Source organism: Nycticebus coucang, chromosome 9 (assembly GCF_027406575.1).
Source record: "Nycticebus coucang isolate mNycCou1 chromosome 9, mNycCou1.pri, whole genome shotgun sequence".
Taxonomy (NCBI): domain Eukaryota; kingdom Metazoa; phylum Chordata; class Mammalia; order Primates; family Lorisidae; genus Nycticebus; species Nycticebus coucang.
Window position 1 is genome coordinate 51766668 of NC_069788.1, and position 25157 is coordinate 51791824.

Consider the following 25157-nt stretch of genomic DNA (forward strand, 5'->3'; position numbering starts at 1 on the left):
CACAGCAACCTCAAACTCTTGGGCTCCAGTAATTCTCTTGCCTCAGCCTCCCAAGTAGCTGGGACTATAGGCACCAGTCACAACTCTAGCTATTTTTTTTGTTGTTGTTGTTTTTGTTTTTTTAGAGATGGGTGGTGGTGGTGGTGGGGTGTCTCGCTCTTGCTCAGGCTGGTCTCGAACCTGTGAACTCAGGCAATCCACCTGCCTCAGCCTCCCAGAGTTCTAGGATTACAGGCTTGAGCCACCGGGCCAGGGCCATTGTATGAAGTTCTAATTTGATTTTACTTCCTGTTTTTGAAGTAAAAGTTGATTTTACTTTATGTTTTTCACTCACATTTAATGTTTCACCACTTTAAGGAATGTCATTTCTGTTTACTACTTTCACATGGTCAAATATTTTTCTGGTTAAAAAAGTTTAAAATTTTTTGTGGCGGGCACCTGTAGTCCCAGCTTCTCGGGAGGCTGAGGCAAGAGAATCGCTTAAGCCCAGGAGTTGGAGGTTGCTGTGAGCTGTGTAATGCCATGGCACTCTACTGAGGGCCATAAAGTGAGACTCTGTCTCTACAAAAAAAAAAAGTTTAAAATTTTGTCAGTTTATTTTCTGAATCACTTACACATTTTATCTCACTCTATTTCCCCTTACTCTTTCCATAATAAGGTGGAAAATTCTAAACAAAAAGGCAATTTTTTTGAAACCTTAGAGGAGGGAGAGTAGAGGGAAGGCATTTTCTCTAAGATGGAAGTGTGGTATCCCAGTGTTAAGACTGGCAGAGCCATTTTGCCTCTTTTAGGAATCAATGTGAAATAAAGTCCCAGGCATTCTACAGATCATCAGATAATATGATGTTGAAGCCAAACACCTTTATTGTTTTTCTAGGTATTAATCAATCTTTTCTTCACTTGATCTTAGCCAAAAGGCCGAGAAGCAATTATCAATCTTTTCTTATTAAAAGGTAAAAGCCCTTGGATAATCCTGTGAGGAAAAAAAGCACAAAATTTGAGCTGAATTTATGAGTTCAGGGAGCAAAAAAATAAAGACTTAAGGAGCTGAGTCTACAGATAAATCCAGTAACTGTCTTCCCTCCAGTTTCAAAAAGGCTGATGGAAATAATGAAGGGATAAGGCAGAAAAGGAAGGTCAAGAGACTCTGACTGTAGCCATTTTGACCAGTACCAGACCCTAACTAATCACCCTGAACAAAGAAGTCACAAGCATGTCACCAGTCCAGGACCACCCTATGATGGGTGAATTACTAAGGTGGATATCCACCTCACAGCTGTGCTTTACTTTTCTGTGACTGCAGTTTGTGATGAACTTTTATGACTTAACCTCAAGACAATGCTGGTCACATACAGCTTTTTCCTAACAGGGACTTTGAAGAAATGAAAATGTTACTATTGCTTAATTAATAAGTGTCCTCCTCTTGTTCAGGAAAGGACCCTGACACTGTGGAGTAAAATCTATTCTCTCTCTCTCTGTAAGCTTTCTGTCACTAGTTAGCTTGTTCTTGAATTCTTGTTTGTTTGTTTTTTTGTAGAGACAGAGTCTCACTGTACCGCCCTTGGGTAGAGTGCCATGACATCACACAGCTCACAGCAACCTCTAACTCTTGGGCTTACACGATTCTCTTGTCTCAGCCTCCCAAGCAGCTGGGACTACAGGTGCCCGCCACAACACCCGGCTATTTTTTTGTTGTAGTTTGGCCGGGGCTAGGTTTGAACCCGCCACCCTCGGCACATGCCCTACTCACTGAGCCACAGGCACCGCCCTGTTCTTGAATTCTTTCCCATCAGAACCTAAGAACCCATTTGGTGAGTTCAGAAGGCTTTCCTCCCTTTGTTGGGACAACCCCTGCATCAGCAACACTTGCAGAAATCCACTTCTTTACTAGATCAGCCAACGTTATTCAATCTGAAATTACTTCTGTTACTAATGTACTAATATTAGACTCATAAAGGTAGAATTATTATTTTCTGATATATGCCTTAGAGCTGTTCTCCACTGCTGTAAAGTCAGTGTTGGTCTGGCTCGGCGCCTGTGGCTCAAGTGGCTAGGGCGCCAGCCACATACACCTGAGCTGGCAGGTTCGAATCCAGCGCAGGCCCACCAAATAACAATGACGGCTGGAACCAAAAAATAGCCGGGCGCGTTGTGGCAGGCGCCTATAGTCCCAGCTACTTGGGAGGTGGAGACAGTAGACTCGCTTGAGCCCAGGAGTTGGAGGTTGCTGTGAGCTGTGATTTCACAGTACTCTATCCAGGGCAATGTGAAGCTCTGTCTCACCAAAAAAAAAAAAAAAAAAGTCAGTGTTGGTGCACCATCCAAATCCTGTCTGTCTTTCAGTGCCAGTGCCAAGTCTTACTTCCTCTGAAACTTTTCCTGATTATTCCAACTTAAATTGTTTTCCATTACTAGAAAATAAACTCTATGAATGCATGACTTTTTGTCTGATTAATATGCTGTAATATTTCTGGTACCTGGAAGAGTTTCTGGCATATAGTATGTGTTTAGTATATCTACCAAAAGAAAAAATTAACTGGAAAACAACTACCTTTAACACTGCATAGGGTGAACTTTGTGGTTCAGTTTGATGAGTAGGTGACAGTGTCCTAGGCCTCAGCTGGGAGAGGTGGCTCACACCTGTAATTCTAGTACTCTGGGAGGCTGAGGCAGATAGATTGCTTGAGCTCACCAGTTCCAGACCACCTTGAGCAAAAAAGCGAGACCCCATCTCTACTAAAAATGGAAAAATTGAGGCAAGAGGATAGCTTAAGCCCAAGAGTTAGGTGTTGCAGTGAGCTATGACACCACAGCACTCTACCCAGGGCAACAGCTTGAGACTGTGTCTAAAAAAGAAAATTGTCCTAGGCCTTTCAAATGCAAATAATACATAGATTATTCTTCGCTATATAAAAAAGTATATAATAATCCCAATTCACGAAGTGTCCTAACTGATAGTAATAAAAGTCACACAATAGTGAATTTCTTTTCTTCTCCAATTTATAAGTACAGACACTGAGTTTCAGAGAAGCCAAAATTTTGACTTCTTGAAGTGGTCATATGTGTTAGGAGTTGTGCCCCTAATTTTAAAGCTGGGTATTAGAGCAGGTACCATAGGCCAACTATAAAAGAGGAGACCAGTAATGTTGGTTAAAAATGTATTACAAAACAAAAATGTTAAATATAGGGGGAAAAACAAACAAATACATGAAAAGAGTATCAAATAATAAAATGTTAGGGAGGTTTTAAAAAGGCAGAGAAGAAAGGCTTTCTATTTTTCAGTTTAAATAACAATCATAGGGCGGCGCCTGTGGCTCAGTCGGTAAGGCGCCGGCCCCATATACCGAGGGTGGCGGGTTCAAACCCGGCCCCGGCTGAACTGCAACCAAAAAATAGCCGGGCGTTGTGGCGGGCGCCTGTAGTCCCAGCTACTCGGGAGGCTGAGGCAAGAGAATCGCTTAGGCCCAGGAGTTGGAGGTTGCTGTGAGCTGTATGATGCCACGGCACTCTACCCGAGGGCCATAAAGTGAGACTATGTCTCTACAAAAAAAAAAAAAAAAAAAAAAAAAAAATAACAATCATAGAATGGTCATTAAGAAGGTGAAATTTAAACAAAGATGAGGAGATGAGGGAATGGACCTCTGGGGAAGATTATTGTAGAAAGAACAAAGAATGAACAAATAAAGAGGCCCAGAGGTGTTTGGGGTAGGAGAAGTCGGTATTAATCAAGGAAGAGCAAGTTAGTCAATGTGGTTGAAACTGAGGGAGGAGAGAAGTAAGTATATAAATATAGTTTCAAATATATAAATTTTATATATATATATATTTGAGCGAAAAACATGAAGTAATGACAATCCTGTCATTTGAGTATCACTTTTACATTATTTTTCCTTTTACTGTATCTGGGTACATTCTATACTGTTACTTAATATTTTTTGTTGAACATACACTTTGCAAAATGCAATCAATTTATTTTAAAGGGCTACTCTGCATTACTACCCTAGTAGAAAATTTCTCACTCTGATCTAGAGAGAGACCTCACTAACACTTGTCACAACATCAACAAGTTTTGGTGAGGTCTTAAGATCTGCCAGCATCAAATTGACAGTTTATAGTTACTTAATCAGAAAGATTTAAATATAATAGAAAAGAGAATGATATTCTCATTTCCTGTTTGAATAATTTTTTGTTTTCTGTTCCTTTTTCTTTTCTTTTTTTGAGACAGTGTCTCAAGCTGTTGCCCTGGGTAGAGTGCTGTGTATCATAGCTCACAACAATCTCCATCTCCTGGGCTCAAGCAATCCTCTTGTCTCAGTTTTTCTATTTTTAGGAGATGGGGTCTCACTTTTGCTCGGGCTGGTGAGTTCAAACTTGTGAGTTCAAGTTATCCACTGGCGTTGGCCTCCCAGAGTGCTAGGATTACAGGTGTAATCTTCCATGCCCGGCCTCCTGTTTGAACACTTTAAAAACTGAATTCTTTAACCTACTTACGGTAATTTTCCATGTTCCCAAGATCTGAAAAAAATGCTTGTTTAATTAATGCATTATTTAATTGAAGAAATATGCCTAACTCAGGAAATATAAAAATATGTGATCTAGAGAAGCTTACACTGTGGTGGAACATTTACAAGACTGTATTTTTTTTTATTTCTCATACTTATTTTGTTGAAAGAAAAAAACAAACTGTGCAATGACCATTTCATAGTAACTTTCATATAAGCACCTCATCCAGGTTCCAAGAACATGCTCATAAGCAGCCTAGATCATCCATAAAGTCCTTTTAAGAAAACTGAGATATTATTATTTCATTTTGCTTATTAGGAATCACAGATTCATTGAGGTATCTAAGTTAACCAGATAGCAAGTGTGGGATAATACATCAGTCTCCAAAGGGTTTCCAGGGTGTGTGCTACTGCTTCAGTGCCCCAGTCAGTTTTTCTGTTTTCAGTATTTCGTTCTCATTGATGTATGGCTCTGCACATCTGAAAATTCTTGATTGACTTTGCTCTAACATTCTATTGTTTGAGGTACTACTAAGTCAGTTTATATTATGTCTCTGCTCTTCAGGATCGGCTCTCCTTTTGGCATATTGGGGGGGAATAGTTTTTATTCTTATAGTACTATTTTTATTATCATAGTAATAAAATATTTATTTTTATTAGTACTTTTTCTAGAGACTGTGTATTATCTAGTTTATTTTTTCAGTCTTTGTGGAAATAAGCCTTACTCATATCTTTGATCTACAGATAAAGAGACAGAGGATTTGGCATGTAACATTATATTAATGCATTGCTGCTATATTAGTGTTAAGGCTGCTATAACAAGGTACCACAGACTGAGTGGCTTAAACTGATACTGGAATGTCGCTCTTCAGTAGGTCCTTGGTCTCCGGGATTCGAAGAATGAGCCCATGGACCACAGATCAGTGGTAAGGTAGGACTTTTATTAGAAGTTAGAAAGGAATACAAAAAAGCACCAGAGCTTCTGGAAGGGGGAAAGAACTGAAGACTCTCTCGGGAGTCTCCATATGGGCTCTTTTATCTAGGGGTCTTAAGTCTAGAGGATTACACATGGCTGGCAGTTGGTCCTTTACAGTCTTTCTCTCCCTGAGAAGGGATTGTGGTGTGTGCTCCTACCCAAGGTGGAACCACCCAAAAAACCCATCACAGGCTGCTTTGTTCATGATCTTATCAACCCCAGAGGGTGTGTCCCGAAGAAGGCAGTCTGCTTGTGCCTGGAAATAGTGGCCTGATTTCTGAGCTCACCTGGGCCTAGAGAATGGGGGGGCTCCCTGTCTAGCCCTGAGTGGTGGAATCCTGTATCAAAACAACAGAAATTTATTTTCTGACAGTTCTGGAGGCCAGATGTCTAATATCAATGTGTCAGCAGGGGTAGCTTCATCTGAGGCCTTAATCCTCTGCTTTTAAATGGCTGTCTTCTCCCTGTGTCTCAACGTCATATTTTTTCTATATATATATCTGGTGGGGGTTCCCTGGGAACCCCAACCTGGATTGGGGGTTAACGGGTGATAACTCTGGGGAAATAATGAGACTCTACACCAACTTAATGTATAAACTCGAGTAGCTGAGACTTACATTGACTCACATGCCACTGGCAGATTGAGAAAATGCAGCAGCCCTTTGACTCCTCAGAAACCTTTTATTGATTTCTAAGACAAAGAGTAAATGCAAATGCAAAGGTGCCAAAATAGATTGAAAGAAACCCAAGCCCCCAGGAAGACTAGGTAAAAGGCAATGGCTGGATAATTGAGAACATAGGTTAGTGAGTTGTCAACAATGAAGGATAACACAGTTAGAAAAGGGGGAGAAGAAAACAAGTTTCCTCTCTGCAGGGCAGACAAACCAGCTTCCCTAATTTAACTGTGGATCAGGAATTCAAAGGACTTAGTCCAGCCTGTCTGCTGATTCTCCTTCAGGGATGGTTTAGATGAGTTTACCCTATATGGGTGCCTCCATGCTCCTTCCATCTTTGGGTGTTCTTGATAAGAAACCCCCAGAGATGGCCTGTCTGCATGCTTTGCCCTGGATTGAGGCTGGGGGTGCCACAGAGAGATCAGCCTATTTGCCTCCCTTACATATCCATGTCCAAATTTTCTTTTTTTTTTTAAATATGGAACCCTTCATGAATTTGTGTATCATCCTTGCCCAGGGGCCATGCTAATCTTCTCTGTATTGTTCCAATTTTAGTATATGTGCTGCTGAAGCAAGCACCAAATTTTCTCTTCTTAAAAGGAAACCAGTCATTTAATTACCTCTTAAAAGATCCTATCAACAAATATGGTTACATTCTGAGGTACTGGGGAATAGAAGTTCAACATGTGTGTTTGGTGGGGGAAAGAGGAGAGAGAATTGAGCCCCAAATAGTTAATTGTGTTTATGGAGAATTGCCCACAGAGTCAGAGGTGGATGACTCTCTTCTCTGGACTAGGAAGCAAAAAGAAGATTTTGCTTCTTTCATAATAAACAATGAGGCATATAGGCAAAAAGCCTATAGGTAAACCTTTGAATGGTTCCATTTTGTGAAGGCAAGTTTTAAGTCTTTTGTAAGTTGGAAGGGAAAGAACCTGGATAGAACTCCATATGTGGCTTAGGGCCTAATCACTTACAAGTGATTTAGGGCCTTTGTGGGGGCAGGCCTGCGGCAGTTACCTGTATATCTCAGGAATTTCCAGACTTCTCCCTAAAGATGATTAACTGTTGGTTAACCAGATGGTCTGTTGAAGGTCAAGCATACAAACAGTTTATTTCCCCAGAACTTTGTTTTGTGGTTTTGTTTTTGATTACTTAGCATAAGAATAGCTTTAGATAATGTTAGTGAAGTGGTTATCAGTTAATCCGGTTAATATGTGGTCCAGTAGGTGCCAGGCAGTAAGAGGCTTGGGGCCAAGGTTTAAGTCATATGTTTATTGATTAAGTTATGTGTCTATATAAGCTTTGGTGGAAGAAATAAAGTCACTGTTTGCCTGAGCAAACTTTCAGCCTTCCTTATTCCCTGACCTTCCATTGCAGGCTTAATCTTTGTGGCACAGCCCACACAAGAAACATTCACACAACAGAGGCAGGCAAAAGGAAATTAAGAATGAAGTTAATGTTTAAATTGACACAGAAAAGAAAAGAAGAAAAGAAAAACTCTGTTGCAGATAATTAAACAACATTTATGTCTCTTTCACAGTTAAGACTTTCCAACTCTTAATTTAGACAGATCTAGACTTCCCACCCTCTGGGAAAGTGAACAAAGAGGGTCTTCCCAGTGGTGCTACTGCTTTAGAGAATGAGTTCTTATGTTTCATTACTGTTTTCAAGACAGAAAAGACAGTCAGATGTGAGATTTAATAATAACTCCATATCTCATTTGAGGAAGTTTCAGTGAACAGGTTTCTCTCCGCTCTTTGGAAGTATTACTTATCTGGAAATTGGCACACATTTTAGATAAATGACAGAATGCCTGCAAGTATTATGTGATATATAAGTTGTAATTTTTGAATATTTTCTCTTGGGAAAGTTACACATAGATATTGATTCTGTATATGGGCTATTTTAAAGAAAGGTAGCTCCTAAGGGCAAATTTTGTCTCTACTCCCCTCCTCCACACACACAAAAATTTATAGTGAAAAAGTCACTACCCTGGGGTGGCACCAGTGGCTCAAAGGGCTAGTGCGCTGGCCCCATATGCCGGAGGTGGTGGGTTCAAACCCAGCCCTGGCCAAAAACTGAAAAAAAAAAAAAGTCACTACCATGAGGTTCATCAACTGACTCTTACTGATTCTCCAAGTGACCTACTTAACCAAAGTACTCCCCTTCTGTGTCCATCAGATTGTTCATCCATAAAATAGGTATGAAATGATAGCAGCCTCAAAAGGCAATTGTAAGCAGGCCAGACTTGGTGGCTCACGCCTGTAATCCTACCTCTGGGAGACTGAGGTAGGCGGATCACTTGTGCCCAAGACTTTGAGATTGCTGGTAAGCTATGACTCAGGGCACTCTATCGAGGGTGACAAAATATGACCCTGTCTAAACAGCACTAGTGAAAATTTAACTTACTGTGAAAGACTTGGGACAGGACCCCCCACTCTGTCCTGAACGACGACGACCCCAATCAACCACAAGAGACGGCACTTGATGCAATCAGCAAGAGGATTTTATTCCAGCATGCTGGGGCTTAACTCGTAACTCTCTCAGGAGCAGAGGAGTCAAGCCCCGAACAGCAGGTTTTACAAGCTTATAAAGGCAAAAACCACAAAGTAGGGAGGGGTAGCAGACATAGCAGGGGCTTTCCAGATAAGAAGAACTCTGGTTCATTACTCATCTGTCTTAAGACAAGATCAGCAGTTAAATGTTTGCTTAGCTCTTTTCTCAGAACCGGTTACCGGTTATCTGCTTCAGCTCGGGGCTATTTCCTAGAACAGTTACAAAAGGTCACATTCTTATGGTGGGGGGCGAGAGGTGCTGCTACATATCTGGTCCCCACTCCCCCACCCCCTTTTTGGATTTGGTAGTACTTTCCTTCATTCCCCCATTTGTTTTTTTGGGAAATTCTAATCATGGAACTTCTGGCTCTATGTATTCACTCTCACGGCTATCGTCCTGGTGGAGAGACTGGTAATGCTGCCTGAGCATTAACACTTGTACAGCACTCACTCTCTTCCGGACGAAGGTGACTATACGGTTGAAAATGCAGGGCCCAAAGGTAAGAATTAGAAGCAGTATAATAAGGGGACCTATTAAACTGGAAACGAGAGTGGTGAACCAAGGGGACTGGTTGTACCAACATTCAAACCACTCTTGATGGGCCTCCCGGTCTCGTTGCTTTTTTCCCAGTCTCTCCCTGAGTTTAGACATGGAGTCTTTTACCATGCCAGAGTGATCTATATGGAAACAGCATTCTTCTCTTAGTGCAGCGCATAACCCTCCATCTTTTAGGAACAGGAGATCGAGTCCCCGTCTATTCTGCAATACTACTTCAGATAAGGAGGACAGTGACTCTTCTAGTTTTGTGATTGATTGTTTTATGGCTTTTAGGTCCTCATATACGGCTGCTCGCAGTTCTTCAAGATACTGTGGGGTCTGGACAAGCACAGCCGTTCCTGTTCCTACACCGGCCGCCACCCCTATACACATCAGGACAGCTAGGGTAATAGAGACTGGTTCTCTCTTCTGTCTACGGGGTCTGAGATCGAATTCTGCCTCGAAGGAACTCTCCTCATGGTAGATAATTCTAGGTATTAACTGTACGAGGATACAGTAGTCTGCAGTGGAGTTAAATACTGATGAGGAAATGCACGGGGTTAGCCTGGTGCTGCAAGCTCACCATCCTCCTTTAGGGGGCACTAGATAATAATTGGTAGTGGTTGACGGGCTCTTTATGGTCTGATTACACAGATGCTGGCGATTTTCGATTTTTGGGGATCGTGGCTAGGCAAGTGCCTCGTCCAGAGACTGCTGTAAGGGTGATCTTGGACCCCCAGTCACAGGAATTATGGGAGGTGGTATTTTGGAAGATACCTGAGAAGGCGATCCCTTCATAATAGGGCGGGCCTGAGGCTAGGCACAACCAGCAAGATTCAGTAAGATTAGGGTTGGAAGTATTGAGGACATTGAAAGCCCCCTGTTAAGGAGGGCTCTGCCCGGTGCTTGGAGTCTCCGGGGATGTTACCTGGGGAGACAGTTCCGCAGGCGATGGGGCTGTGCTGGCCCCAGTTAATTGGGTGCTCCCTGGGTTCTGGGGCATATGGGGGGAAATAGGCGGCCTGGCTGGCGGCTGCTGTCCTGAGAGTACGATGTTGGGTCCTATCTGGACAGCGACGGGGGTTTCTATTTTTAATTTGATAAAGAAGGTAAATCCCTTATCCCACCCTGACATATAGAAACAGAATCCCCATGTTCTTTCTTTTATCTAATCTCGGGCTTGTTTCCCTCTCTCCGTGAAGGAAATATTTAGGGGGTTTGACCCTGCCCCGGTACTGCTTCTCTTTACGGTTATTAAGTCCCAAGAGGAGATGGGGTGCCAGGAGGCCTGCCTAGTCGTTTCACATCCCCATTGCTTACAATAGAAATTTTCTATCCCCCCGCATCTGTTAGCCTGGCTTCTCGTTCTCCCGTCCCGGCGACAGATACAGAACTCCATTTGTCGCATCCGGTGCTGGGCGGGCAAGTTGCCACAGCCAGGGGCATCTGCAATGTACTGGCCTTGGGATGTGGAGCCTTGGGTAAGCGAGCGCTTTGCCAAATGATGATCAAGGCTCGATGGAATCTCCTCAAAGTTTTCATCAGGGATATCCCAATTATCTAGCCCTGCTATTAAGGTGCAAATATCTGGGGTGAGGGACGGCCACTAGGTCCAAGGAGGGTCCTCTTTTGTAGTACTCCATACTACATCACCAGTCTGAGAGAGAACCTGCCAGGTTAACCTCTGGGGGGTATGGGGGTTGGGACCGGAGCTACTTATCACCGGGAGTTGTATCAGCAGGAGCAGGGCTACTGCGGCGAATGCGGAGCTTGAGGGGGTTGTCCGTCTTTTCTACTTCCCACCCGGAGTCTGGAGGCGGTGCTGGTTTGACATGAGACGCGTGGATCCAGGCTGCGATGCCATCAACTTTTACTGCGGTCAGGGTTGTGAGCAGTACTAGGTATGGCCCTTTCCACTATGGTTCAAGGTTGGCTGTCCGGTGGCGCTGGATGTACACCGAATCTCCAAACTGGAACTTGTGAGATATTTGCAGATCTCCGGGCTTGTAGGCTTCGATCAGCCGGCTCCACACTTCCTTTTGCACAGTTTCAAGGGCTTTTAATCTTCTATTATGGAGCTGCTCCCATCAGTGAACCAGGTCAGTTGGGCATCCGGCAGGGGCTGATCACAGAGGTCCCTCCGAATTCCAGTCTCCTCAGCCAGTATTTCTTGGCATGTGTGTAATACATCCTCCCGGACAGAGGTATCAGGTAGTAGGGTAGCCGGGTTGAGGATGACAGGCAGGCCAAACTGGACTCTGTCTCCATTTAATAGGAGACTCTGGTAATGTGTCATGCGGGCATTGGACAGCCACTGGTCAGGGGGCTGTCTGATGATGCTTTCTAAGGCATGGGGGGCAATGACTGTCAACTTCTGCCCCATAGTCAATTTGTCTGCATCTTTTACCAGTACCGCCACTGCCGCCACAGACCTCAGACAGGCTGGCCAACCACCAGCGACGGGGTCCAATTTCTTGGAGAGGTATGCTACCGGTCTTTTCCATGGCCCTAAAGGCTGCGTCAGCACAACCTCGGGCCACTCCTCTCTTCTCATCTATGTATAGGACAAAGGGCTTTGTTACATCTGGTAGAGCCAGGGCCGGGGCTGATAATAATGCCTTTTTAATGTTGTCAAAGGCCCGCTGTTGGCTGGCACCCCACTCGAAGGGAGTGCCTTCCTTGGTCAAAGGGTAGAGGGGGGCTGCCAGAGTAGCAAACCCCGGTATCCATAAGCGGCAGAACCCTGCAGTCCCTAAGAATTCTTGCACCTGGCGGGGCGAGCGGGGAACTGGAATCTGAGTCACAGTATGCTTCCGTTAACCATCTCTGCCCTCCTTTTAAGGTGTAACCCAGGTACGTTACCTCTTTCTGGCAGATCTGGGCTTTCTTGGTGGAGGCTTGATATCCTAAGCGGGCTAGTTCTTCCAGCAACAGTTCTGTGCCCCGATGGCACTCTTCCTTTGTTGTTCCAGCTAGTAGTAAGTCATCTACATATTGTAGGAGCATTACCTGAGGGTGGCTGGCGCGAAAGTGAGCTAGGTCTTGGTGGAGGGCTTCATCAAAGATGGTTGGGGAGTTCTTGAACCCCTGTGGAAGTCGGGTCTATGTCAATTGCCCCGTCGTTCCAGAGTCCGGGTCTCTCCATTCAAATTGCGAAGATGTTCTGGCTAGAGGAGTGTAGTCAGAGGCAGAAGTAGGCATCCTTCAAATCCAGGATGGTGTACCAGATATGGTCCGGAGGGAGAGAGCTCAACAGAGTTTATAATGGGTTAGGGTTAGGCACGGTGGGGTGGATGTCTTGCGCCCGCTTGTTTATTTCTCTCAAGTCCTGCACAGGGCGATAGTCTCCTGTGCTGGGTTTGCTGATGGGTAATAAGGGGGTGTTCCATGGTGACTGGCACTTTACTAGTATGCCCAGCTGTAGGAGACGTTGAATGTGAGGCCTAATCCCTTCCCGAGCTTCCCTAGTCATAGGATACTGGCGCACTGCCACAGGAGTGGAAGTAGCTTTGAGTTCTATGACTATAGGCGGCTTTTCTGCGGCCAGTCCCATTCCGGCAGTTTCGGCCCAGGCCCCGGGATATTTTTCTAGCCAGTCATGTACGAGACTAGTCCCTTTCTCCCGCTGCTTTTCAAAGAGTCTATGTTCATCCTCCAAACGCATGGTCAGGGCTGTTACTCTCTTATTCTGGGTTACCTCTGGGCCATCAGGAGTGAAAGTGATTTGGGCTTCCATTTTGATGAGTAAATCTCTCCCGAGGAGGGGTGCAGGGCACTCAGGGATAATTAAGAACGAGTGGGTTACCTGTCCCACTCCCAGATCTACTGATCTTCGGGTAGTCCATGAGTACTGCTGATGCCTTGTGGCCCCTACAACCCAGGATATTTTCTTGGAGACAGGTCCTGATGGTTCGAGTAGGACTGAGTGTTGAGCTCCGGTGTCTACTAGGAACTCAACTGGCTTCCTCTCCACCTTAAGTATTACCCTAGGCTCGGGGAGGGGTTCCGAGCCCCGTCCCCGCTAATCTTCTTCTTCCTCTAAGGCCAGTACTTTCTTGGAGAGTTCTTTCTTCCTTTTTTTAGGAGATTCCCTGGACCAGTGCCCCTTCTCCTTACAGTAGGCACATTGATCCTTATCTAACGGGACGCGGTTGCCCAGGCTACCTGACTTCTTAGTTCTACCTTGGGTCTGTTCCTGGCTCTTCTCCCCTACTACTGCAGCCAAAATCCGTGTTAAGTTTTTCTCCTGTCTTTGGTCTCTCTTATTTTCCCTTTCCTCTCTCTCTTTCTCCTTTCTCTGCTCTTTTTCTTCCTCAGTTTCTCTTTTATGCTATACTTTCTCAGCTTCCTTAACTAAATCCTGCAAGGTATAGTCCTGCAATCCTTCAATCCTCTGCAGCTTTCTTTTAATGTCTACAGCTGACTGCCCTATGAAAGTTATGGCCACGGAAGCCCTCTGTCCTTCAGAGGCAGGGTCAAATGGGGTGTAGCGCCTAAAAGCTTCCATTAGACACTCAAGAAACACTGAGGGGGATTCCATGGCCCCCTGTATTACTTCTCTTACCTTAGCCAAATTAGTGGGGCATCTTGCCGCCCCACGGAGGCCAGCCACTAGAGCCTGGCGATAGACTGTCAGTCGCTCCCTACCTTCTGCCGTGTTGAAGTCCCAGTCAGGTCTGGAGAGGGGAAAGGCAGCCTCGATGATGTTGGGGAGCTGGGTAGGATGCCCGTCCGCCCCGAGTACATTCTTCCTAGCTTCTAGTAAAATCCTCTCCCTCTCTTCAGTAGTGAAGAGAGTCTGTATGAGCTGCTGGCAGTCATCCCATGTGGGCTGATGAGAGAACATCAGGGACTCTACTAGCCCAGTCAGGCATTGGGGGTCTTCTGAAAAAGGGGGGTGATTAGTTTTCCAGTTATACAGGTCTGCGGAAGAAAATGGCCAGTACTGGAGGGGCTGGAGAGGAGGTGGTCCCTCATCTGTTGCCACCGGCGGGGGGTCATATGCCCTCAGGGGCAGGGCAACAGTAGTGTCGGGAGACATTCCTCCCCGGCGGTGACTCCTGGTACCTTGTGCAGGCCCCAGTGAAGGTTCCCCCAGGGGTGCAGAGGGGGCAATCGCCAGATCCGGCGATGCTGGTCCTCCGTGCCCCCCGACAGGAGCCAAGGTGGGAGGGTATGGGGGAGGAGGGGGTGGAGGGTCGAGGAGAAGATGATCAGCCTGAATTTCCGGGTAGATCTTATTAGGGGGGGTCCAAGCTGTTGCCCCCTTTTCTGGAACCGGAAGATTGGACAGCAAGCACCTGAGGATTAGACGGGGTCCTGGATGTGGCAGTCCATGGCCGAACCCAGTGGGGCGGATTCTGCACCAGGTCCTGCCAGACTATGATGTAAGGTTGTTGATCTGGATGGGCTCCCGGTCTTCTCTGAAAAACAATCTCCTTGATAGCAAAAATAAGAGATAAGTCAAAGGTTCCTCCTGAGGGCCAGCCGACGTTAAAAGTGGGCCACTCTGAGGAGCAGAAAGTCTGCCATGGGCCTTTTTTAACCTCTACTGACAGGTCACGACCTCTTCTCTTCACTTCAGTCCAATGATCTAGAGTCAAACTCAGAGGGGTTGTCACAGTCTGTGCCATCATCAGTAGATATGTCAGAAGCACAAATAACAGGTATAACAGAAATATTACAGATACAAGGACCTACCTACCACACTTGGTCCCTCACAAGCTTACAACAGAATCAGATGGGCGTAACTTTTGATCAAACAACCGGACTCGATCAGCACCCTTACAGCAGGAGACAACCAGGCATCCCTGGTTCTCCTCAATTCCTGGGGCGTCCCCCAGGATTTCAGCCTGTGGTCCTCCGGGCACATCTACCGACCACTGTCCGGCCACTCTCATGAGGTGCCGAATGGCTGCGAAATCGAAAGCGCGCACACAAAGTCAAACAAAGGACTGAAGACACAGACCAGATAGTTTTCGGGGTACCCCTTTCTTACCTCCAAGGTCGACTCTGCAGGTGAGGGGTGGTCGTCAAATCCTGGACGAGCCCCCAAATGAAAGACTTGGGTCAGGACCCCCCACTCTGTCCTGAACGACGACGACCCCAATCAACCACAAGAGACGGCACTTGATGCAATCAGCAAGAGGATTTTATTCCAGTATGCTGGGGCTTAACTTGTAACTCTCTCAGGAGCAGAGGAGTCAAGCCCCGAACAGCAGGTTTTACAAGCTTATAAAGGCAAAAACCACAAAGTAGGGAGGGGTAGCAGACATAGCAGGAGCTTTCCAGATAAGAAGAACTCTGGTTCATTACTCATCTGTCTTAAGACAAGATCAGCAGTTAAACATTTGCTTAGCTCTTTTCTCAGAACCGGTTACCGGTTATCTGCTTCAGCTCAGGGCTATTTCCTAGAACAGTTACAAAAGGTCACATTCTTATGGTGGGGGGCGAGAGGTGCTGCTACATGGCTTGTCCCCCACCTCCTTTTTGGATTTGGTAGTACTTTCCTTCAACTGCATGGAGGGAGAATTCATCTCTGGACCACTGCGTATGACTGCACTTACCTGTCAATTTTATACTACTGCATTTTAAATATTTTAAGTATTGAAAGTCCTGGAAAAATTTAGGTATTGATATTTTAAAAACTTTTAACAAATAGTATACTATTGATTCTATTTCCAATAATGGTAGACTAGACAACTCAGATCAACTGTAATACTTAGAACTAGAAAACATTGTGATTGTGTCATAGCCAGCAAAAGGACCCTTAAAGGCCCCTAACTGTGTCAGCCTGAGTCCTTGCATGTCTCAACACCTCCCCAACCTTGGGTTAATTCCTCAAACAGGTTTCAGAATATAACAAGGAATTTCCCTGAGTTCCCAAGAACTCCTAGCAACAGGTAACAATGGGAGAACTTACCCCAACTCCCTAGCAATGGGTAAACAATGATGGAAAAAATTACCTACATAAAGTTCCCAGGCTACTGTATTTCCCAAGCTGTCCCCATGCCAACTACCATGCTGTAGCCCCCCTGACTGTAATCCCAACCCTGAGCTAACCAGCCACATTCTGGTTCTGTTTTTGCTTGGCTTGCCCCATAGCACAAAAAGGGTATAAAAGACAGCCTGCTTTTATCTTCGGGACTGTTTGCCCTTTGGGGTGTGGCCCACCTGTGCAGGTATAATAAATCACCATCTGATTTATACCTGAAGTGGGGTCTGAGTTTTTCTTCCAGGTGGCAAATGAGTTACAACATTTGGAATTATAGGAAAGACTTTCCTTCTGCCTTCTGATTCAATAAATGAAGTAAACTGACAGCTGGCAAATTAACAGGAGAAAATGTATACAAATTCGTTATGTGCACACAGGCATTACATAAAGGAAAAGCAAGTACCCAGAAACTCAGTGACATCTAGAAGCTTATTACCCTCTTCATAGGGGAGAGGACAGAGGATAGGAAACAGGGGAGAGTAAAAAACCTTGGGGAAAGATGAATGGGGCCTCCAAAAAATAGGTGATAGACTGACAATGTCTATCTAAATATGGAGTTGACCTTCAGTCTCCTCTTGGGATACAGTGAATCTTCCCTGGTTGAGGAGATTCATGAAAATTGAGTTCTCTTTGGAGAATTTATCTTTACTCAGATAAGGGGAGTTTCCTGTTCCCCAAGTACTCTCAGTTTGATGCCCAAAATGGCATATTTTGAGGTGGCACTTCCCTATCTCCTTCAACAGTGTCAAGACGGATATCCAAACTAGGCTATTCAGGAGGCTGAAATGAGAGGATCACTTGAAGTCAGTTCAAGACCAGCCTGGGTGGCCAGGTGCTGTGGCTCACACCTGCAATCCTAGCAGTCTGGGAGGCCGAGGCCAAGGCCAGTGTACTGCTTGAACTCTGGAGTTTTGAGACCAGCCGATGACACCACTGCACTCTGCCCAGGGCAACAGAGTGAGACTCTGTCTCCCCCCAAATAAATAAAAAATAAAAAGACCAGCCTGGGCAATATAGTTAAGACCTTTCCTCAAAAAACAAAACAAATAAAACAAAAGGAAGAAAAAGAGGCAAGATGAAAAAGAGAAGGAAACCTAGAGCATTTTTTAGCTAGGAAATAAATTTATAATTTTATAATTAGTATCTGTAGTTGTTCAGGGGGAAGTAGAATACATAAAATGGGGAAATAGCATAAGCAATGGATATAGTTTTGGTCTTACAATAGGAAAATGTAAATGACTTTAACAAAGACAAATCATCTTGTTAATGGTTTCTACTCAAATTCATTAACATATGACAAGAAGCAAGAAAAGAAAGATCAAGAGGATCCCAACATAGTTAACAAAACAAAGGAAGAATTCAGTGACTTAATGGTTACTTCTTTGTTAGGATATGACAAGGAAAGGGAAGGGAAAAAGATCATAATGGGGTCTCTGCATAGTTAACAAGACAAAAGAACTATGCGATTTCTGGCAGAGGGAGCATGAAGTAAGGAATATGGCTATTTTGGGAACAGAGAAGCAGTTGGGGGCTCATTCCCTGAATGTTCCCCAGGCTGAGGGCTTAGCAATCTCACAGCTCACTCTCCTACTTGGGTAGAGTGCCATGACGTCACACGGCTCACAGCAACCTCTAACTCTTGGGCTTATGCGATTCTGTTGCCTCAGCCTCCCGAGCAGCTGGGACTACAGGCGTCCGCCACAACGCCTGGCTATTTTTTTTGTTGCAGTTTGGCTGGGGCTGGGTTTGAACCCGCCACCCTCGGTATATGGGGCTGGCACCCTACTCACTGAGCCACAGGCACCGCCCATTAACGGAGGTTTTTAACTTGAGGAATTGCTTGGCTCTGATTTTGTGGAGGACTAGGAAGATACAAAGTAAATTTAATATTAAAATTCCTAATATAATGTTATATAAAGATGTTCAAATTTTTCTGAAAGACTGTAATTTATCAAAAGTATCTTCAGGAAGTTGAGTAGAACCATAAACATTCAGATGTGTTTTATGCATTGAATTTCTTTTTTTTTTTTTTGTGGTTTTTGGGCGGGGCTGGGTTTGAACCCGCCACCTCTGGCATATGGGACCGGTGCCCTACTCCTTGAGCCACAGGCGCCGCCCTGCATTGAATTTCTTGATGAAGTTTTGCTATATTAAAATTATTATTATGGTTAATATGGTGTAAATACTTGTTAAAGTTTGCATGCCTGATTCATCATACCATGGCTGCGTAACCTAACAAAAAATGGCTGTTCAATTACACTCATACTATCAAATGGATTAATATGGTTAACACAATTAGATAAATTACAATTTAAACAATTTAAAGAGTCCATGTTCAGTTTTGGTTTTAGAAGTATTATTAACTAGTAAAAGTCTGGAAGGTGAAACCTAAGTCATAATAAAGTTGGAGAGTTATTTTGCATCACTTCATTGGTAGCCTCCAGGACTTCCACTGGCTGAAGGATTGCTGCAAGGTACCAGAGATGTTTCTGGTTAACTCCTGATTCTGTTGGTAAAGTATATAGATATAGAATCCATTCTCTGGAAGTGACATAATCATTAATGTTACAAGAGGCAAGTAATCTTCTAGATTAGTCCCATAGTTTCCGATCATCTCCTTTGATGGGGATGTGAATTGAGTTATAAGGCGATGTCACTTCGTAATTTATAAATTCCCATTCAGGAAGCCAAGGAGAACTTTTAGCTGTTCTAGGAAAGATGCATACATGTCCTCTTCTCCATATTAACACAGGATTAGGTCCTTGCCAGCCATTAGTTAAGGGGATCTTCATAAGACCTTAGGGTATGTAGAGAACGGAACTTTCCAAAAATGTTCTGCTGCAGTGTGACCTAAAGTATCAACTTTTAAAAAATTTTAAGTGAAAGGAGTATGAGAAAGAAGGTTATGTGGAGTTCCAGGATTTATCTCCCCCTTTTGTAACTTTAGTAATTGAAGTTTAAGGGTATGATGAACATGTTTAGCAATGTTGTGGCCTAGAGGGTTGTAAGGTACACCTATTTTAAGGGTGATAGAAAAGTTGAACAAAATGAAGAGAAAGTATTATTAGTATAAGAAGGACCATTGTCTGTTTTGATTAATTGTGGGATTCCTGGAACAGCGAAAGTGGTTAAACCATGAGCAATAACATGTTTAACAACCTTGGAAGCGGGCGGCACCTGTGGCTCAAAAGGGTAGGGCGCCAGCCCCATATGCTGGAGGTGGTGGGTTCAAACCCAGCCCCGGCCAAAAAAAAAAAAAAAAACAAAAAAAAACTGCAAAAAAAAAAAAAAAACAACCTTGGAAGCAAAAATGAAACCAACTGTAGCATGAATAAAAGAGAACTTTCCAAATGATGGGAAATGAGTAACATCCATTTGCCAAAGTTGACCAGGTAATAGGCCATGCAGATTTACCCGAAGTGAGGAATAGGGAGCTGTTGTGGGCAAGAAGGGCAATTTTTTTTACTATTTGGTGAGCTGTTTTATGAGTAAGATGAAATCGATGACAGAGAACAGCAGCATTTTGATGATGAAGAGTATGAGATAATTCAGTGGAGGATTGAGAAACTACTGGAAAAAAAATGAGTGTGTTTAGCAGCTAAAGTGTTGCCTTGAGCCAATGGGCCAGGAAGAGAAGAATGAGCTTGGAAGTGTCCCACAAAACATTGTCCTGGGTGTGCATGGATAAGTTTCTGTAAATGAAGAAGTTGATTTAACAAAGATTCATCTGTAGTATGTCCAATAAGAGCTGTTTCAATAGTAGCTAAAATGCCTATTAAATATTTGCTGTCAGTGTAAAAGTTAAAAGAAGTCTGGGAGTGTCCCGACCTGCGGGACAGCAACAGGGGACGCAGGAACCACCTAAAGGAGAAAAACAAACAAGGGGCGCGAGAAAGGGAGACAAGACAGTTTTCTGATCAAGTCTCAAACTTTATTGAAAAAGCTTGTGCCTTATAAGCATTACGGGGAAGGTGGGTGTGTCTTGTTGGGAGGTTCAGAGGAGTTGTTAACCGGGAATTGGCTAGAGTAAGAAAGATGGGGCATAAGGTGATTGGTTGGCTAGTTGCCGGGTAAAGTTACCGGGAAAAGGTGAAACTTTTTTACTTGAAGAGGAAGTAAGGCCCAGCTGTACCTTATATGGCTTCCAACATCTCCTCCCTTTTTGTTTTAAGGAGGTGGGCATTAACCGAGAGAGGGAGTAGTGACCTGGCTCCTCTCGTGGATTTCCCAGATCCACATTTGTTATTTGTGGTATCTTTTGGAGAGGAGAGGTAAGCGAAATTTTTGATACCAACCTCTATGCAAGCCAGGTTTGCTCTCAGAGAAAAATCAGAGGGGGTCTGATCCGTCATTTGACTTCTCCTTGGGATCGGGAGGTCGAAGGATTGTGGGACCTTCTCTTGCAATGCCTTGCTGTGCACTCAACTCGGTGCCCATACCCTTTTTTCCTTTTATTAGGAATGGGTAAGTGTACCTCTGATCTATACACTGCCCTCATTATGAGGGGAAGCCATGAGAGTTGGTTTCTTCTTCAGACAAAGCCAGGCGATGGTAGTGAATTTGAATTGGTTTTGCTAGGGCAGAGTCTATTTGTTGTTTAATGAAAGTGGTGACCTTTTTGAATAGCCAGGGGCCGAAGGAAAGGACTAATAGAAAACCTAATAGGGGGCCTAGGAGTGGGAGGAGATAAGGAAGAAGTCCATTGAGTCCCGACCAAAGGGGGTTATCACGAAGTTCCTTTCTTCTTTTTTCGAGCTGGTCTTGCAGGTTTTTTATCTTGTCTCGAACAATGCCTGACTTGTTGGCGTAGAAACAGCATTTTTCCTGTAAAGCCAAACAGATACCTCCCTGCTCTGCCGTGAGGAGATCTAAGCCTCTACGGTTTTGTAGGACTACTTCTGCTAGGGAGTCTATTTGATCTTGAAGATCGTGAATTGTTTCAGAAAGAGCTGAGACATACTCTATTAGTTGATGAGACAGTTTGTGGTAGGAATGTATAGATATTCCTGTTCCGGTAACACCTGTGGCTACTGCTGTAGTGATGCCTAGTCCTGCTATTAGTGGGATAAGTTGAATAGCTCTTTTAGAGCATGGATGTCCAGCTATATAATCAAGACTGGGGAGAGGAACAGGTTGATCTCCTGGTATAATAGAGATATCAGGGAGTAGTTGGGCGGTTATGCAATAGCCTGTCCAGTTACCTGGTAGGGCGGTGTAGGCCAAATTTCCTCCGCATACAAAATCATGTCCGGGAGGGGGGCACCAGTGTGAGGTGTTGTTAGAAATGGAGGAGCAGTTTGTGAAGGTGATGCTTCCTAAGTCTACATCATAATTATTGTTCTGGGGAGGTTTGTATATACAAGGGGTTTGTGTAAATTCTATAGGTTGGACTCTAAAAGGTAGACTGTCGCTACAGTTTAGATGTGAGTTGTTTAGATGTGAAGTGGAGGTGTTTGTTAGTAGGGCTAGGGGCATAGGTATGCCAACAGTTAGACATAGCCAGCAGTTTTCCGCGAGGGTTGGGTTGGAATTATTTAAAGCTTTGAAAGTGGCTTCTAAAATATCAGAGGTTTGGACGTCGAGATCTATGTCTCGAGATTTAGGTAAAGCTAAAGGGTGGTATTGTAGGGGAGCATTTTTTTTTTTTTTGTAGAGACAGAGTCTCACTGTACAGCCCTCTGGTAGAGTGCCGTGGCGTCACACGGCTCACAGCAACCTCTTAACCCTTGGGCTTACGCGATTCTCTTGCCTCAGCCTCCCGAGCAGCTGGGACTACAGGTGCCCGCCACAACGCCCGGCTATTTTTTGGTTGCAGTTTGGCCGGGGCTGGGTTTGAACCCGCCACCCTCAGCATATGGGGCTGGCGCCCTACTCACTGAGCCACAGGCGCCGCCCGGGAGCATATTTTTCTTTAATTATTTTTTCAATTTGTTTTTGGACCGCATCTTCTCTTACCCTATCTGATGGCCCACCGCCATCAGATGTGTGAATTGGTGGTTTTAGTGGCCAGCAAACATTTTTGCCAATAGTGCCTAAGCAGGAGGTTTGGGCATATTTGGAGTGTCCCAGGTTATGTGTAGAATCAAGCTCACCTCCAAAGGAGCCAGAATAAGTTCTTTGTAAAATGGCTGTTAGATATGTGTTGCCATTTGTGTGGGTGCACTGCTGGACACTATTGTAGCACATAGAGTGCATTTGATCGGTTATTTCGCACTCCATGGGACAAGGTCCTGGTTCGTTTTGAACTGGGAGTATTATTTTGGGTGCATTAACACACTGCCAGTTTTGTTTATGTCCTCCTCCTACCTGTGAGGTGAAAGTTAAATAGGTGGTTTTGCCGCTGTAATCAACTTGGCTAGTATGGGAGGTGGGTATTATTGTAGTTGTTCCTCCCTTACAGTCACAAGGTGCCCCATATAGTTTTTGGAGTAGTTGTTCTGTGGTAATTGGGGGCCCGATGCCACCTAGGGTAGTGTTTAATAAGGTAAAGAATATTATGGCAGGGTTAGAATTTTGGCTAAGGGTGACTGGAAATGTAAGAACAGGGGGGTTGCCTTTGGCCCTTTTTGTTTTCCCTATTTATTGTGGTGGTGAGGGAGATGGATTATTGGCGGTGAGGTTGGGGTTTAGTTTAAAAAGTTCAGTTTCAAGGGCCTGAATTTCTTTAATAAGGTGAAGGTGCTCACGCTTGGTTTGTAATATTTCTTTGAGGGAGGAGACTTCTTGAGTGTTGTTTTTGCTAGTCGGATGGGGTCAAGTGGGAGATTATTGGGTATAGAGGGAGGTTTTGGAATAACTGAGGTGTTGAGGTTGTAAGAGTGTGGGTTATGGGGGGGTTTATTGATGACAGGGGCTGTAAGGCCCCAGGGGTTATGGTAATGGACAGCTTGATTTTCTAGGGATTCTTCTTCCTCAGGGTTTAAATGATGTATTTGATTATTAGAAATGAGCGATGGGTAGAGTGTGGGAGATGAAGGTTTTTGAGGGAAAGGGTTGGTAACATTTGGAGTTTTAAGAGTGTTGTCGGGGCTGTTCAGGGGTTTAGGGGAAACTGGGGGGTTGTCAGGAATTTCTACCGTGACAGAGGGGCAGGTGGAAGGAGGGCGAGAAGCATCTTTAAGGACTTCTTCTCCTACTTTGATGACATCTCGAATGTCAGGATCTAGTGAATGAACTTTTAACATGTCATGAATTAAATTCCAGTAGGAAAAGGCTGTAACTGGGACTTTGTCAGGACCAAAGGTGTGGTAAAAGTCCTGCAAGGCATCTCCTACTCGTTCCCAGCATTTTTGGCTGATTGTTTCCTCTAAAGGGAACTAGGGGCAGGTTTCATGAATAAAATTAAAAAATTCTTTAAGGTTCTTTCTTTTAACCCTTACTCCTCGCACTCTGAGTGATCCTTTGAGTCCGTCAAGGAACATTTCATGTGTACTAAGCGAATTCCCCATTATGTTGGCTGGATGGCTCTCTCAGGATCTCGGTTCACGCAAGTCTCCAGTCCACTCGGAACTTAAGTTTCTCTGTGACCACTCTCCCTGTGCCTTACGATCTCTGCTCGCGTGTCATAGGTCGGCATGTATAATCCGCCTGCTCGGACCCTCTGAGGCAGGACAGCTGCCTACCGCCCTCAGGCATAGCCTTTGGGAGGCAGCGTCCCTGGGAGTGCCCTTGAGGTGGACGACCGTATATATATATAAGACATAACGAGCTCAGAGTTTGTTAGAGAGTGTTAGGCAGAAAAACTAGTCCCAGTGTTTTGGAATTCTCACTGGTGAAACGGGTACCTCTCGTCCTTCCCCGCTTTGGCGCTGTGAGTGTTGATAAGTGGATTAGATCCGGGAGAGCCAATAATAACAGCCAAGACAAAGGGGTGAAATGTTTGAAATCTTGTAAGTTATCGTTTGCCTACCTTCTCTTCTGATCCGTCTCACGGCAGGTGAACCGAGGCGATCTGAATGGGGAGTGCACGCGGGTCCTCACTGCAGCTCCGCGGGGGCTTCCGTAGGCAAGCGTTCTCCTCCAGGGGGTCCCGATCGCCCCACGTTGGGTGCCAGGATGTCCCGACCCGCGGGACAGCAACGGGGAGGCAGGAACCACCTAAAGGAGGAAAACAAACAAGGGGCGCGAGAAAGGGAGACAAGACAGTTTTCTGATCAAGTCTCAAACTTTATTGAAAAAACTTGTGCCTTATAAGCATTTCGGGGAAGGTGGGTGTGTCTTGTTGGGAGGTTCAGAGGAGTTGTTAACTGGGGATTGGCTAGAGTAAGATGGAGCATAAGGTGATTGGTTGGCTAGTTGCCAGTAAAGTTACCGGGAAAAGGTGAAACTGTTTTTTACTTTAAGAGGAAGTAAGGCGGAGCTGTACCTTATATGGCTTCCGACATGGGAGAAGTGAGTGAAAGCCATAATAACAGCATGTAGTTCTACACGTTGAGCTGAGGAAAAAAGATTTTTTCAGTGAAAACGTCATTGCCAATAACCATACCTACAATACCTGAAGTAGAACCCAAGGGACCTAAGGGATTGTTGGGAAACCAACCAAGTAGATAGAAAAAGAAAATAAGCGATGGAAGCAAACTGAACAATTTTGTGTGGTGGATGACAGTCCACTTGGTCAGCGAAATTAGCAAAGGTGATTTGCCACCAAAATGATATTTCCCAGAGCCACTGTTGTTAGCAGAATAAGGGACAATGATAAACACAGGGTCATGTCCTAGGAGTTGCCAAAGTCATTGGCGACCTTTAAGAATTAAAGTAGCAATCATCTCATAACAGGGAGTTAACATTCCTTTTGGTGTTATTCCCAAATGTATCCACTCTAAAGGGCTAAAAGATTGCCACAATAAAGCAGTGGGAGTATGAAACATAGGGAAAAATAAGATAGACTAGGAAGTTGAGATTAATGCTGGTAAGTCTTG

General features: G+C 44.5%; 1 non-coding gene and 1 pseudogene across 2 annotated transcripts in view; one reads left to right on the forward strand and one right to left on the reverse strand.

Moving 5' to 3' along the window:
- LOC128594308 (uncharacterized) overlaps positions 1–25157 on the forward strand; it is a 68993-nt pseudogene that overhangs the window by 8059 nt on the left and 35777 nt on the right. The gene's annotated exons all lie outside the window — the stretch shown is intronic.
- Positions 6625–6731, reverse strand: LOC128595030 (U6 spliceosomal RNA). Its single transcript, XR_008382725.1, has one exon. It is a non-coding gene; the product is annotated as a U6 spliceosomal RNA (small nuclear RNA).